Source organism: Cricetulus griseus, chromosome 4 (assembly GCF_003668045.3).
Source record: "Cricetulus griseus strain 17A/GY chromosome 4, alternate assembly CriGri-PICRH-1.0, whole genome shotgun sequence".
Taxonomy (NCBI): Eukaryota; Metazoa; Chordata; class Mammalia; order Rodentia; family Cricetidae; genus Cricetulus; species Cricetulus griseus.
The window spans coordinates 145,071,130-145,084,814 of NC_048597.1; the positions used below are offsets into that span (position 1 = coordinate 145,071,130).

A 13,685-nucleotide genomic window follows, 5' to 3' on the forward strand; every position below is an offset into this window, starting at 1 on the left:
TGGTTAGATGAATTGCATAACTGTATAATGCCAGCAATGCATAGACATGACCCAAATCTCTTTTTAAATCTGTTTTTTTTTTTTTGTTGCTATCACTAAATTTATGAGACCAGGAAACTTACAAAGATAGACTTATTGCTACAGTCCTGGAAGTTAAGAAGACTCAAGATCAAGGCATTGATAGATTCCGGGTCTTGTGAGGTCTTAGCCCCTCCCTCCTTCTAGGATGGAACCTCATTGCTGTGTCTTCTATGGGGGATGAATGTTCTGCTCCCACCTGGCTGAGGGATGGGAGGGACTGAACCCACTTCCTCAAGCCCTTTGGTAAGGGGTCTTATACCATCAGTTAGGTATATGACTTTCTCACCTCCTTTTAATGTTATCACATTGGTAAATAAGCCTCAAAAATAGGTTTGGGGGAACATATTCTAACATAGTAAGTCCTTACTACTGTAATCATTTTTTTTTTTTTTTGGCAAGGCCTGGAATTCACCTTGTAGACCAGACAGGGCTCAAACTCATAAAGATCAGCCTGCCTCTGCCACCTGAGTGCTGTTATTTAAGATGTGTACCCTATTCATTTTTCAAAATGATATTTGGTGGCATATGAAAACTTAAAACTAACTTTTATTCTTGTACCCACATACATTGCTTATGAAAAATTGGCCAAGGAAGTAGTCAGAAATCCATTATGCAGACTTCTGAGAAAACTGCAAAACTGGATCCCACCCCAATTTTCAATGTCAGCATCACCATGTACTTCATATCATGGGTACCTGAAACTGTCACCCCTTGGGGGTGTCAGTGCAAGTTCAAGGGCTTCTTCTGGCTGAGTGGAGTTCAAAACTAACAAATGACATTCATCTCACCTGAAAGTTCTCAACAAGACAGTAATGTCTTCAGACACTCAGGGCCTTTTCATGCTCCAGGCCATCTATGCCTGTTTGCTGGGTCTCAGTGATTGTCTCATGTGAGTGGAGGCTTGTGTGTTGTTGGCTGGCACAAAAATTCCCAGTGTCTGCAGGAAGCCAAAAGCCGGTTCACATGGAGAACATATTAGATACTCTCTTCCTCAGGCCTCCCTCTTGTCTCTTTTTCTTTCTCATAAACCTGCAGAGGGTAAAGCCTGCCCTTTCACCAAGGCCCAAGCCTATCACTCTCATTGTTTTAAAAAGAATTTCCTGGCCTTGAGTCTAAAATTAAAATTGCCTCTTGGGGCTTTGCTATTTTGTATGTTCCTGCCTCTTCTGGTGGTGGCCATACCACCCTTTTGTTCCTCCTCCACAGTCACACTCAGGAGAGCTCAGAGGGCTTTGGCTGGGCCTCCCTTCCCACACCTCAACAGAGCAGGACAAGTGTGCCCAAGAATCAGCTCTATGTCCTAGTGTCCCTCTAAGGTCAAACACAGTCAGATCAGAAATCCTTATTAGTGCTGTCCAAAGAGTTCTAGCTGATGTGTTTGTCTGTCAGTCAGTGTAAGGCAATGCTGCCTCACACCTCATCTCCTAGGGCTGAGAGACCTCAGAATCTATTTATTAGAAGTGTCTGCATATGTATGGCAGTGTTTTATAATGTTCACCATGAAAGAGCCCGGTAACTGCACAAGCTTCCCTTTTTTCTTCTGAGTAGTGGGTAATATGGGACAAAAACACTGAGCATGGCTTTGGGAAGCATGAGGTCACAGTGTGAACGTGACAGGGACACTGGTGAACTCACATTCTGATTCTGACAACTTTTGGCCCAATAGGCTTTCTGGTCTGTCCCATGGAGCTGTTGATCTGATGAAGATCGCCAGTTCCAAGGTCAGGAGAAGGAATGTGTTCAGGTCAGCAAAATGGAGAGTTTGAGTTGGCGAGGAACTTGCAGATCGGCAAGCTATCCTCCTCCGGAAGCAAAAGCTTAAGGGAGGTCAAGTGACAGGCCAGAGGTTACACAGCTCTGTGGCAGTGGAACAGAACTTATACACAAGCTTCCTGCTTTATAGGCCTCTGTGTTCCTGGTAGAGTGTATGAGTGTCTGTGACATTCCCAGAACATAATACAGTCATCCTAGATGACAAATCTCAATGTCCATCCTGCCCAGTGCTGACTCCACTGTAATTCTGGATTGAAAAACAATCTTGAAGTGTTTATTGTGCCTTCTATGTTTATGGCTTGAGGTTAAACCCTAGGCTTCAGTTGTCGACCAAAGGAAAGGCATTGTTTCTATATAGACACAAGGAAAGGATAGGGAGGATGGAGTTAATAGGCCAACACCTACAACCTGAAGGCTGCTTGGTTGGAGCTGGAGAAGTGCTGGAAGAACAGCTCACACACCATCACAAATACACTGACTCCGTATGTTTGTGATTTGATATTAAAAAAAAAAAACTATTCCCTTATTCCCTCTTCCAATTGTGGGTGACTTTGGGTCACTATGAACAAATAGAATGGCTTTGGGATTAACAAGACTGGAAGGGGGGAAGAATAGTGGCTCTGGAGACACAGCTGCCTGCAGTGCAGAAGGAACAGTGGCTGCAAAGGTGCTGGACCTGCCCCTGATGCATGATCAGTGGAGCAGAGAGAGGGCATGGACAAGGGAGCCCTTCACTGTAAGAAGAGGGGATGTGGTCCCCTGAGAAGATGGCAAGGTTATTTAGCCCATCCTTAGAGCAGAGCAGTGACAAAGCCTTTGTTTAGGTTGCAGGCTCCTGGACACTCTCCCATAATGCCTCTCTGCAGTGATGCTTACTGAGTTGTTCTTCACACAGTAAGAGTAATAAAGCATGGCAGAGTTGGCTACATGATTCCCACTCTCTCTTAGTGGATATTTAGAAACCACCACCAGTGCTTAAAGCTCCACTGCTGGCCACTGAGATTGCATGCACTTATTGTTTTTTCTTCCAGACCATCAACTTTGTTTTTATACCCTTATTTTTCCTGTCATTATAGACCTGTGGATCTGAACTATCCCCCACAGACTCATAATTTAGAGGCTCGGTCCCCAGGTTGTGTTATGATTTTGAAAGCCATCGCCCTTCAGGAGGTGGGGCCTGGATGACACAAGAAGTTATTAAGAGTGGTCCTGGAACATCTCTATTCCATCCTATATTCTTCTTGGTTAACTGCTGTAGAACAAGTCACCATGGCACACTTCCATGCCACAGACTAAGCTGCTTGACTTGGTCTTCCCTGGCAAGGTGGACTGTGGCTACGCGAAGTTTCAAGGCCAAGTAAACTTTTCTTCCCTTGAGTTGGTTCTGCCAGGCATCTTGTTATAGTGGCAAGAAAAACAAAAGCTATAAGAGCTATATTTTATCATTTTCCTTTTTGCTTCACCTTCCACTTTCCTTGAATCTGTGCCCAAACCATGTTCTTTATGCAATCAACTCTAACTTCATCCTTTCCTGTCTTAAGAAACTGCTCTACTAAGTTGCTCTGCCATACCTCTATCTAAACATGACCCAAAGTGAAATTGCCTTCCACCTTCCTTACATATACCATACAGCTCAGCATTTTCACTGCACAAGAATAAACGCTCTGTGTGTTTTAGTTTTTTTTTCCTTTATTGCCTCATTCAAAAACATCGTGCTGATTCTTCCTTTAGAAGACCATATGGCTCTTTCCGCCTTCACCTCTGTGTCTTTCTTCATAGCTGGATTAGGCAAGATTAATGAGGCTTCATGTGAGGCAAGTACTCAAAGTCAGCAATTAATCTGGACTATCTAACTACAATTTAAAAAAATCATAATTGAGGTAAAATTCATTATGGAAATAAACACTGAGTTTAAATAATTTGAAAATAAAAATGTAGTCTGGGTCAGTAGTACAAATCTACATTCTTGCCTCAGTTCCCCATGTAGCTTGACAGGACTCTTACTGACTGTCCCATCTCTTCACCTTGTTCTACTGTCCAGTCCATCCTACTTAGCACTAGCAAGTATGCATCTCTAGAATGTATTGGGTTAATAAGTCACATACACAACCTCCCAGTTCTGGTTCATGGCTTACTTCTGGCCTGTACCTCAGCTGTAATCATCTGTGCTTGTCACCCTGTGCTGTTACAGGGTCCCCAAGATAATGCTTTTCTCCAAGATTGGTCCCCACCAGCTAACAGTCTCCAGCTGTCTCTGAGCTGCGTGAACCTCTTTTCATTCCTCTTTCTTTAGTGTGTCTGTCTTGAACTGCAGGCCTGCCATCTTCTTTACCCTTTGACTGCTTGGCCTTTCACCAGTGTTCAATGTCCATCAACCTACAGTTCTCATCGTAGTCTGCTTTCTCTAGAACATCTCCTCTGCTACTTTCCCTTTCCCCTACAAATGGGTCCTTAGTGCTGTCACACCCTCTCACTATAACTTCCTGTTTGCTTTTCTGTGTGTTCCTGCAGTGTGACAAAACTTTTCCTGGGAGACAAAGCACACGTCTACTCGTCCTAGATAGGCAACCCACGACAGATGAAAGTATGGATACCAGCAAAGTCCAACTTAGGGGGCCAATGATTGTTATTGCAGTCACTTACAGGAATATGCGAGAGGGGGTTACTTATAGGAGCAGAAACTACCAAAAGACAGCTACAGCACTGCATCACTGGTGACAGCTCACAAAAGCTGGGAACCTCCAGCACACTGCACAGCCTGCAGACAGCTAAACAGGTTAGAGTGTCCCTTCCAAGTAATTCAGTTGCTCTTCCAGGCAGCTTGGCTGGTTTCTGCTTCTTCCAGGCAGCTGATCTGGTCTCAGGTCTTCTTTGCAGCTCAACTTTGCTCCTCTGAGGACTCTCAGTATTTATTGCTTACCCTGGCAGGGAGGGGCCTAGTGACTCTGGTCAGTTTCAGGGACTCTCTGGCGCTAATTTGAGTAGTTTTACCTTCCTGCTTTAAGAGATACCCTGCAGGATAAAATAGGAAGAAACTATTACACAACAGCCCCTAAGGCTGTAGTTCATTCCTTTGTCCTGTTATACTTTTAGCATCCCACAAAATACTTGGCATAGCCCAAGTGTACTGTGCATATTAGTTCTGTGACTTCATCTTAGCATAATTCATCAAGTACTTACTATGAATATACATACATCTTATGGAATTAGTTTTAATGAGGCAGAGTCTTCCTCTGTAGCAAAGACTGGGCTAAAACTAGTCACTCTCCTGCCTCAGCCTCCCAAGCACTGGGATTACAAGGGAGTGTCACCATGCCTGCCTGCTTCTAACAATCAGTTTTGAGCTGCATAACTTCGTGTTGTATATGTAAAAGAGGCAGCTGGAAATCAAAAAGACCGGGGTTAGATTTCTGTCTCCATCATTTTGTAAGCAGAGCGGCCTATGACAATATGCTTTCCTTCTGCAAGTGTCAGTTTGCTCTTGTGTTAAGTGGAGATAAGGGTGCTGTCTTTACAGGATGCTGGTGGGGATTCAAAGTGGCCATACTTATAGGGTGTGTAGCGTGCCAGTTGGCACTGGCAGGTGTGCAGTGCGTGTCAGTTCCCTTCAGCAAGCGCTTGGGGGTGAGCAAGTGAGAAACTGCCAGATGCTTTCCTTCAGACTGTGCCAGAGATGGGTGTGTTGCTCAGACATCTCAGTGATGCATCCCTGTTTGCAGCCAAGAAAGGAAGGTGCAGGTGGAGAGCCTTTCTGTGAAGCAGCTTAGTTTAGGTGGTTCCCTTTAAACAATAAGACACTGCTGCACCACCCAGATTTCTGACCCACTAATCCCCTGCTTCTTTCTCCTCAACTGGGGCAGTTTCGTAATGAATGGAAGCTGTTGATGTGGTTCTGTTGAGTAATAAGGTCGTTCTTATACTCTATGAAATGGCTATCAAGTAGATTCGTGAAATGTCTAATAAGCAGGCAGGTGTTTAGAATACAGAACTGTGAGAGGCTTCTCAGAAGCCTGTGCCCTCGGAGATGCTTGCGGTTAATGGCAGGCCTACATCTTGCTCTTAAAAACAAAGTTCTCTGGTTGATTGCCGGCAGTCACAGAGAGAATGTGTCTGAAAAACAGTTTCTTTTTTTTTTCTTTTTTTGGTTGCATGTGTATGTATGTGGGGTGTGTGTGCATGTGTGATGTTCTCCTGCATGTTGGTGCATGCATGTGTGATGTTCCCCTGCATGTTGGTGCATGCATGTGTGATGTTCCCCTGCATGTTGGTGCATGCATGTGTGATGTTCCCCTGCATGTTGGTGCATGTATGTATGTGGAAGGCAGAGATTGGGGTTGTGCCTCTTCCTCCATCATTCTCCACTTTGCTTACAGAGGCAGAGTCTCTCTTTGAATCGGAGCTCACCAGTTCACCTAGTTTGGTTAGACAGCTTCCAGAGGGAGACCCCGTCTCTACATATGGAGCTCTGGGATCACAAGTGGCCTGTCCAGCATCTTATGTGGCTTCTGAGGCTCCAAACTGTTGTTTTCACATGTGCGCAGCAAAGCAGCAAGAGCTTTATACCAGAACCATCTCTTAAGCCCCGATGGCTTCCTTTTTTTTTTGTTTGTTTATTTGTTTTACAAGACAGGGTTTCTCTGTGTATCTTTGGCGACCAGGCTGGCCTGGAACTCATAGAGATCTGCCTGCCTCTGCCTCCTGGGTGCTGGGATTAAAGGCATTCGCCACCAACGCCCAGCGGCTTCCTTTTTAAAAACATTTATTTATTGTATGTGTGTGGTGTGGTGGGCGCCAACATTCTCATGCCAAGGCATGCATGTGGAAGTGAGAGGAGTTGATTCTGCCTGCTCCCTGGGTCCTGGGTATTGAACTCAAGTTGTTAGGCTTGTCAGCAAGGGCTTTTCTTCTATGAACCTTCCCTACCCTCCCAGTTTCTTTCTTTTTTTGTTAATTTTTAATTTTTTGAGATTATAATATAATTACAAAGTTTCTCCCTTCCCTTTCCTCCCTCTAAACACTCCCATATGCCCCACATATTCCTCCTTGTTCATGGCCTCTTTTTCTCATTAATTGTTATTTCCCACACATATATGTTTATGCGTATGTTTTCCTAAATATAACCGATTCAGCATGTATAATGTTACTTGTGTGTGTTTTCATATATGTATATATGCATATATATGTGTATATATACACATATATTCCTAAATATAACCTGTTCAGTACATATAATGTCATTTCTATATGTGTTTTCAAGTACTGGATAACTAATTTGTGTTCTCTTCCTTGGGGAAAACCAACTCTCTTGCTCCCAGCTTCCCTCAGTTGCCTGTAATTCTTTGTGTAGCATTACAGACTTGTGGGCCTTCCCCTGTCCAGTTTGGCGTGGCCATTGGTGTCATCCTTGTGGGGCTCACAGTTTCTTTTTAAGAATAAAAGAAAATTATCCTTTTTTACAGAAAAGTAAATTAAAACCTCATTTTAATTTAAATTTTTATTTTGACACACAATCTCTTTAAGTTACTTTCTTTATAGCCAGTTTCTCCTAGAGCTCAGACAGATCTTGAACTTGCTTTTCTCCCGCTCCAGCGTCCTGAAGAGCTGGTGCTATAGACCTGTGCCACCAGGTCCCAGTTATCTCTTAGGTTGAAAAAAACACCTACCTTGTAGGGATGACAAAGTTTTACATAGAGTATTTATACATGCATTTCATAAGTTCATAATTTTATTAAACACATTTGATACTTAAATTGCTTTATATATAATTTTCTTATACATTTGAAAAGTTTGACTTTTATTTTATGTGTATGGGTGTTGGCTTGCATGTATGACTGTGCACCACGTGTATGCATAGCATCCAAGGAGGCCAGAAGAGGGCATTGGATCCCCTGGAACTGGAATTACAGGTGGTTGTGAGGGGCTATGAGGATTCTGGGAATTGAATCCAGGTCCTCTAGAGGAACAAATGCTCCTAACCACTGAGCCATCTCTCCAGTCCCTCAACTCTCCTACTTGATAAGGTTTAGATTAAGGGATAGACCTTTACTCTTATGTGTAAGTGGTACAACCTGGGTTTGAATTTATATATATCTGAATTCATCTGACTTCATGGGATAGGCTTTTAACCATTGTGAAACATGGTTTTCTGCATAGCATGTTTGGTTTTCTCACAATGTCTATTTTGTGAATTTAATAAAGCTAATAAAGAGGCGGCATAAATCTCCAAAGACTACAGGAAATTGACTGTTCTTATCCAGCAACTTATGTCATCAAAACCTACCCCTACCAATTAATAACAAATGAAATGGATTTTATGGTAGAGATCCACTCTTTCCTTTTTCCTGTGGCATTAATTTATCACAAATTCTATAACACTGAATTGTCTTGTAAGAACATTCTTTAATGATGTTTTTATAGAGGGAGATAATACTGATAGAAAAATGTCAGACTGTGTAAATCTGAGATGGTCATGTATGCTGTTTACTGCAAAGGAAGGATTTTGAAGGTTGTAAAAGCTGCTTCTGAGATGCTTGGAGGTATGGGTGGAAATAAACGAAGTCATAGTCTAAATCAGTAGTTCCTCTCATTCCTTGTGAGTTTGGAGGGCAAAGTAAATGGGAATGAGTGTCTGTCTGGTTTTGACTGATAGATCGGTTTTTTTTTTTTGCATATCTGTGATTGGATAGTATGAAGTCATATTTATAATAGGATTGAACTCTAGAGGATTTTCTCCTAATGCAAGCCCTTTTATTTTCACTGATCACAGAGGCAGGGACCTATTAATGCTTTTGAAGATCCTCGAATGACCTGCGGTTTCCAGTCCAATTATCATCAGCAAAGACCTCTTTATCCACTCTGGGATGAGACTGCCACACAGGAAGTTCCCACTGGCCTTGAACATTATGGCTCAGGTAAGAACATAAACCAAAGCTGGGAATGCGGGGAGAGTTGAAGGGCCAGGGAAATAATGCTGAGGGCTACTTCTCTGAAATAACACCTCCATGACTTACAGGGGTACAGATGCTATTGTTCTTTCCTGGAAAGCCCCGTGTCTTTTCGATAACTTTGCACTACTTTTTTGTCCAACAGGAAGGTGAAACTGCCAATGGGCCCAAGAGGGGTTGCTTTCGCTCTGTTTTGTAAACCGTTTTGTGCATTCTGTGCACCTTCCTGTTGCTTTACCCTTTAAGATGGTTGTTGACGAACACATTTGCCATCTAATAAAGGGTGACCTGGAAAAACAGAAGGTGGCGGGTTAGCCTTCTTTCAGGCTGAACTTCTTTGTTCACCATCTTTTGCTCTCTTATTCTCCACTGGCATCTGCAGTTTCTTTCCTCTACCCCTTTCCCACTTGCTGCCACCTGTGCCGGCAGCTTCCTTGCTCTTCCTTTCTGACTTGCTGGCTACAGGGCCGCCCTCTCCTGAGCTGGAGTGCAACTCCTCTGGACCTGTCTGTAGCAAGTCTGCCTGCCTCCCTCCAGACCCCCCAACCAACCAAAGCAGCCCCAAGCTGTTACCTTGTTCTTCCATGTTCTGTTTTCAGGGCTCACTGTCGTTTCTTTCAAATGCTATTACTCTTTGTTTACTTATTAGCATGTGAAGAAAAATAGGACTTTGGGGGTCTGAAATTTTAAACCATGCTAAAATCACATATATAAAATATAATGTATGATATATACATATATATATATACATATATACATGTATATATATATGCATATATACATACATACATACATACATACTTACATACATACATATTCACAATTAGCCCAGATTTGTTAGAATTTTCTGTCAGGATAAATTCTTAGCATAAGAAATGTCATTGTGCCCACATATTGAAATATGTATTCTCAGGAATTAGACAAGTGAAGTTATGAGACTGGGATAATTTCTGGAAACTAAGTGGAATTCTTAGTTGTGGTGGTTGTTCATTATCCCTCTGGCTTATGGTAAGTGTCTTGTAAAATAAAACAAATACCTGCTTTGTTGTCCATGCTTCATCCTGCAGCAGAAATGAACAGAGAGACACAGCACAGTGCTTGTTACTGTCAGGGGCATGCTGTGATAGGCCGGGCAGATTGGGAGGCTCTTCCTAGTTTCTGGCTCATCTTTAAGACAGAATGGCATCAATATACTGTTGACTCAATGGACAGCTATATTTGAAGTACTCTTTGACACTCCACAGTGCTTCGGAAGTAATAACATCTATGCTACAATCATTTTCTTGTTGGTATCTAAGTTCCTCCAGGTGTTAAAGGCATAAATGCAAACATCTCAGCCAAGTATCCATTCCACAAAAAGATTGGGAAGATTCTGCACCTAAACACAGGTTAGACTTCAAGACTTAAGATGCTGGCAGGGCAGTGGTGGTGCACTTCTTTGTTACCAGAACTTTGGAGGCAGAGACAGGCAGATCTCTGTGAGTTGGAGGCCAGCCTGTTCTACAGAGTGAGTGCCAGGACAGCCAGGACTGTTACACAAAGAAACCCTGTCTCAAAAAACAAAACAAAAACAAAAAACAAAAACAAACAAGCAAAACAAACAAAAAGGACTTAAGATATAAGGGCATGAAAAAAGTGAGCTACTAAAATTCCAAACAAGTTGGGTGGTGGTAGGAACACTTGGGAGGCAGAGGCAGAGGCAGAGGCAGAGGCAGAGGCAGAGGCAGAGGCAGAGGCAGAGGCAGAGGCAGAGGCAGAGAGGCAGGCAAATCTCTGGGTTTGAGGCCAGCCTGGTCTACAAAGTGAATTCCAGGACAGCCAGAGTTACACAGAGAAACCCTGTTTAAAAAAATAACATGAAATAAATAAAATTCAAACACTTAGATTTCATCTATATAACAGAAGACCCACATAGTCATGCCTGTATTTATATAATTCTGGAATATTATTAATGCTTTAAGCCTTAGGTTTTTATCTACTAAATACAATTGTGATTAAAGCTACTTGCCTTAAACTTTTGCTCTGGTGGTACTTCTGCTTGCTACAAGTTGAATCTTATTTGTAGCTAAGACTCATTCACTCATACCCCAAAGTGAGAATGTCTTTTCTTTCCAAGAAATAGGCACAGCCTTTCTTTTTCTTGTTTGGGGAGTACATGATTCTCCAGTGGAGATGATATCTTGTTGTTCTTCTTGCCAAGATTTTCTAAAATTAAAAAGTTTTTATTTCAGGGCCAGCGAGACAATTTCTGTGAAATATATGAATAACAACTCAGGCTGATCTTAGCTTTAAAATACAAAGAATTGTTAGTGATGAGATATAGTGTTCATGCCATAGCTGATGGTTACAAGACAGAAGCTGGGGTTGCCTAGGCTTGTGGCTTTAGGGTGGGATGGGAAAATTGGTCGGAATAATAACTACTCTTAGAATGGCCTGACATGCCTTCCACTGCAGCTTGGAATGATAGACGACTTCCTTGGGGTCTGGCTCCTTACCAGTTGGTGGCAATCTGTTTGCAACTCTAGTCAGTAGCCACTTCCTCAGGCTCCCTCTGATGGAAAGATGTGGCAAGAACCTTGAGCCTTCCTTGTCTGCCCTTTGCCTTGTGAGCTGTCCAGATGAAAGAGCTGCCACGGGAATTCTCTCTGGGCTGTGGCCCAGTTCTCCTCAGTGATGGGTTGTCATTTGGAAGGCTATTGTGGGGTTATAAAGAAGGGAGATGAAGACTCAGATGAAGGAATGATTTCTCCAGCTGTGGCACTTTTTTGTTGGTGGAGATGTGCTGAATAAAAAGAAAGGAAGAAAAATACTCTAGGTTTCTTTTTTCTTCTTCTTTCATCCTATTTATAACTTCAGTTTCCTTCCCCTCCTCCGACTCATAGCTACTTCCCACCCCTGCTCTGCCTCACGTCTGTGCTCTCAGAAGGGATGAATGGACTTCTTTTCCAAGGATTACACATCTGTCAGTGACTGGAATACTGAGAGGAGGGGCCGACCATCAACACCCAGGCTCCCTCATAGTGACCTTCATCAGAGTATTGTTTCCATCCATTCATGAAGGGGCAGAGGCAGAGGACGAGGAGAGGAAGGAAAGGATGGAGGGCAAGAGAATAAAGCTGAACTAAGGCTTGACTAGGGAAAGCCTCACTAATAAGGGGAAGGAACTCAGCAATTAGAGAAGCTTGGAATAGGTAAAAGGGGATAGAGGAATCAAATGGAGATGTATAGAACTGACAGAAAATTAAGTGAGGGAGAGGGTAATGGGAAGAGATAAAAGATGAATGAGATGGGGCAAATAAGTGGGGAGCCCAGAAAATGAGCAGGGAAGGAGAGGAGAGATGGTGTGAAAGAGAAAAAAAATACATGATTCTGAGGACATTCACTACAGCTAAAAAGGGAAGTCACATTTGCATGCAATTGCCTGTGCAGCTGTACATTGCTTCACAATGATCTTGCAGTCATCATTTTCTTTCATTTTTACCTCCTCCTCCTTCTGCCACAGCCCCCTCCTCGCTATCAGCCTGGAGCCATTATGGAGAGCCAATGGGGGCTGAGGGCTGGTGTTCTGCATGAATGAATGGGTCCTTTCTGTTTCAGCTTCTCGTCATCCTTCTGTCAGGGAACCGTGTGAATCAATGGAGCTCCTTAACAAGCCAGGGCTGTAATGTCTGTTACTGTTTATAGTCTGCCTGGAGTGTAGCCCACTGACCCTGCCTCGTTTTCTGTTCCCTTCCTCTGTCCTGTCCCTCAGCTTCAGCACCTCCCTCTCCATCATCATAACAAGAATCATTGTGTGTGTCAGACTCCTGCTCCCTGTCTCTAAGAACTCACTAACATGTTGCTGTCATGAGCCCTTAGGGCTAGTTCCTGCCCACAGCCTTGCTGAGAAGTGACAGGGTAGAAGCAAGCCATTCTCAGATAAAAAGGTAATCCTGGAAATGGAGCCCAGCCCTGACTGGAGTCAGGCAATGCTTGTTTTCTATTGGGAACTAGAAATCAGAGCCCCCACTCCACATTGAGACAATACGACCCTAGTTTTTCCATAGCTGCCACTGTTCCTAAGTGATTTTTTAGCTACTTAGAGTCATCACGAGTGACCAAAAAATCTATCAGAAAACATGATACTCTGGCCGTCTTCCAGGGTGGCATCATTTTTTTTTTTTCATTTCAGGGACTATTTTTCAAATGTAGGGATGGTTTTGATATTGGATCAACTCAATTTATAAGAGTGGCATTTTGATTAATGTACACTCATGTCAAGTGCTTGCTTAAGACGGGAGGCAGTGTACTGCCACAGAGCATAGAGAAGAATGAATTTCATTCTCATTACCATAGTCCTTGATTTGAACTACCAGACATTGCTTTTTCACTTATATAATGCAGTTTGGGATATTTTGTTTGCTGAGTGCAGTAAAACCTTCAACTACCCTCATGCCCAGAATCCTGCCACTTCTCATCTGTCTTGAGAAAGAACAAAGAGATTCCAAGAGTAAAGAATTTAGGTATTTATTTATTTATTTGTTTCTTTTTTGAGACAGGGTCTCTCTGTGTAGGAACCCAGGCTTTTAAAGGAGATTGCTTTGGTTTATAGTAGGTCTTCCTCACTGTGTGGCCTTGGGCAACTTGATTTTGATTCTCCAGTTTCCTCATATGCCAGGGAGATTCTCAAAGTATGTTCCCCAGGCAGTGGCAGTAACAGCAGAAGAGGATGAATAGAAGAAGGAGAAGAAGATGGAGGAGGAGGAGAAGAGAATCTTAAGATATGTAAAATTTAACTCTTGCTCTAGACTCACTGAATTTGAAACTCCACAATCTGCTAAATCACAGGCTTTAAGGCTCTACTCCAGGGTGAGGGCTGAGAAGTGTTTGTGTCTAATACATTTCTTG

At 42.9% G+C, this 13,685-nt stretch overlaps 1 long non-coding RNA gene across 1 annotated transcript; it reads right to left on the reverse strand.

Annotated features, from left to right (window-relative positions):
• Nucleotides 1-7,373: 7,373 nt before the first annotated feature.
• On the reverse strand, nt 7,374-10,229 carry LOC118238676. Its single transcript, XR_004769576.1, has 3 exons — nt 9,836-10,229; nt 9,372-9,439; nt 7,374-9,086 (listed from the first exon to the last, which is right to left on the reverse strand). It is a non-coding gene; the product is annotated as an uncharacterized LOC118238676 (long non-coding RNA).
• Between the last annotated feature and the right edge of the window lie 3,456 nt (nt 10,230-13,685).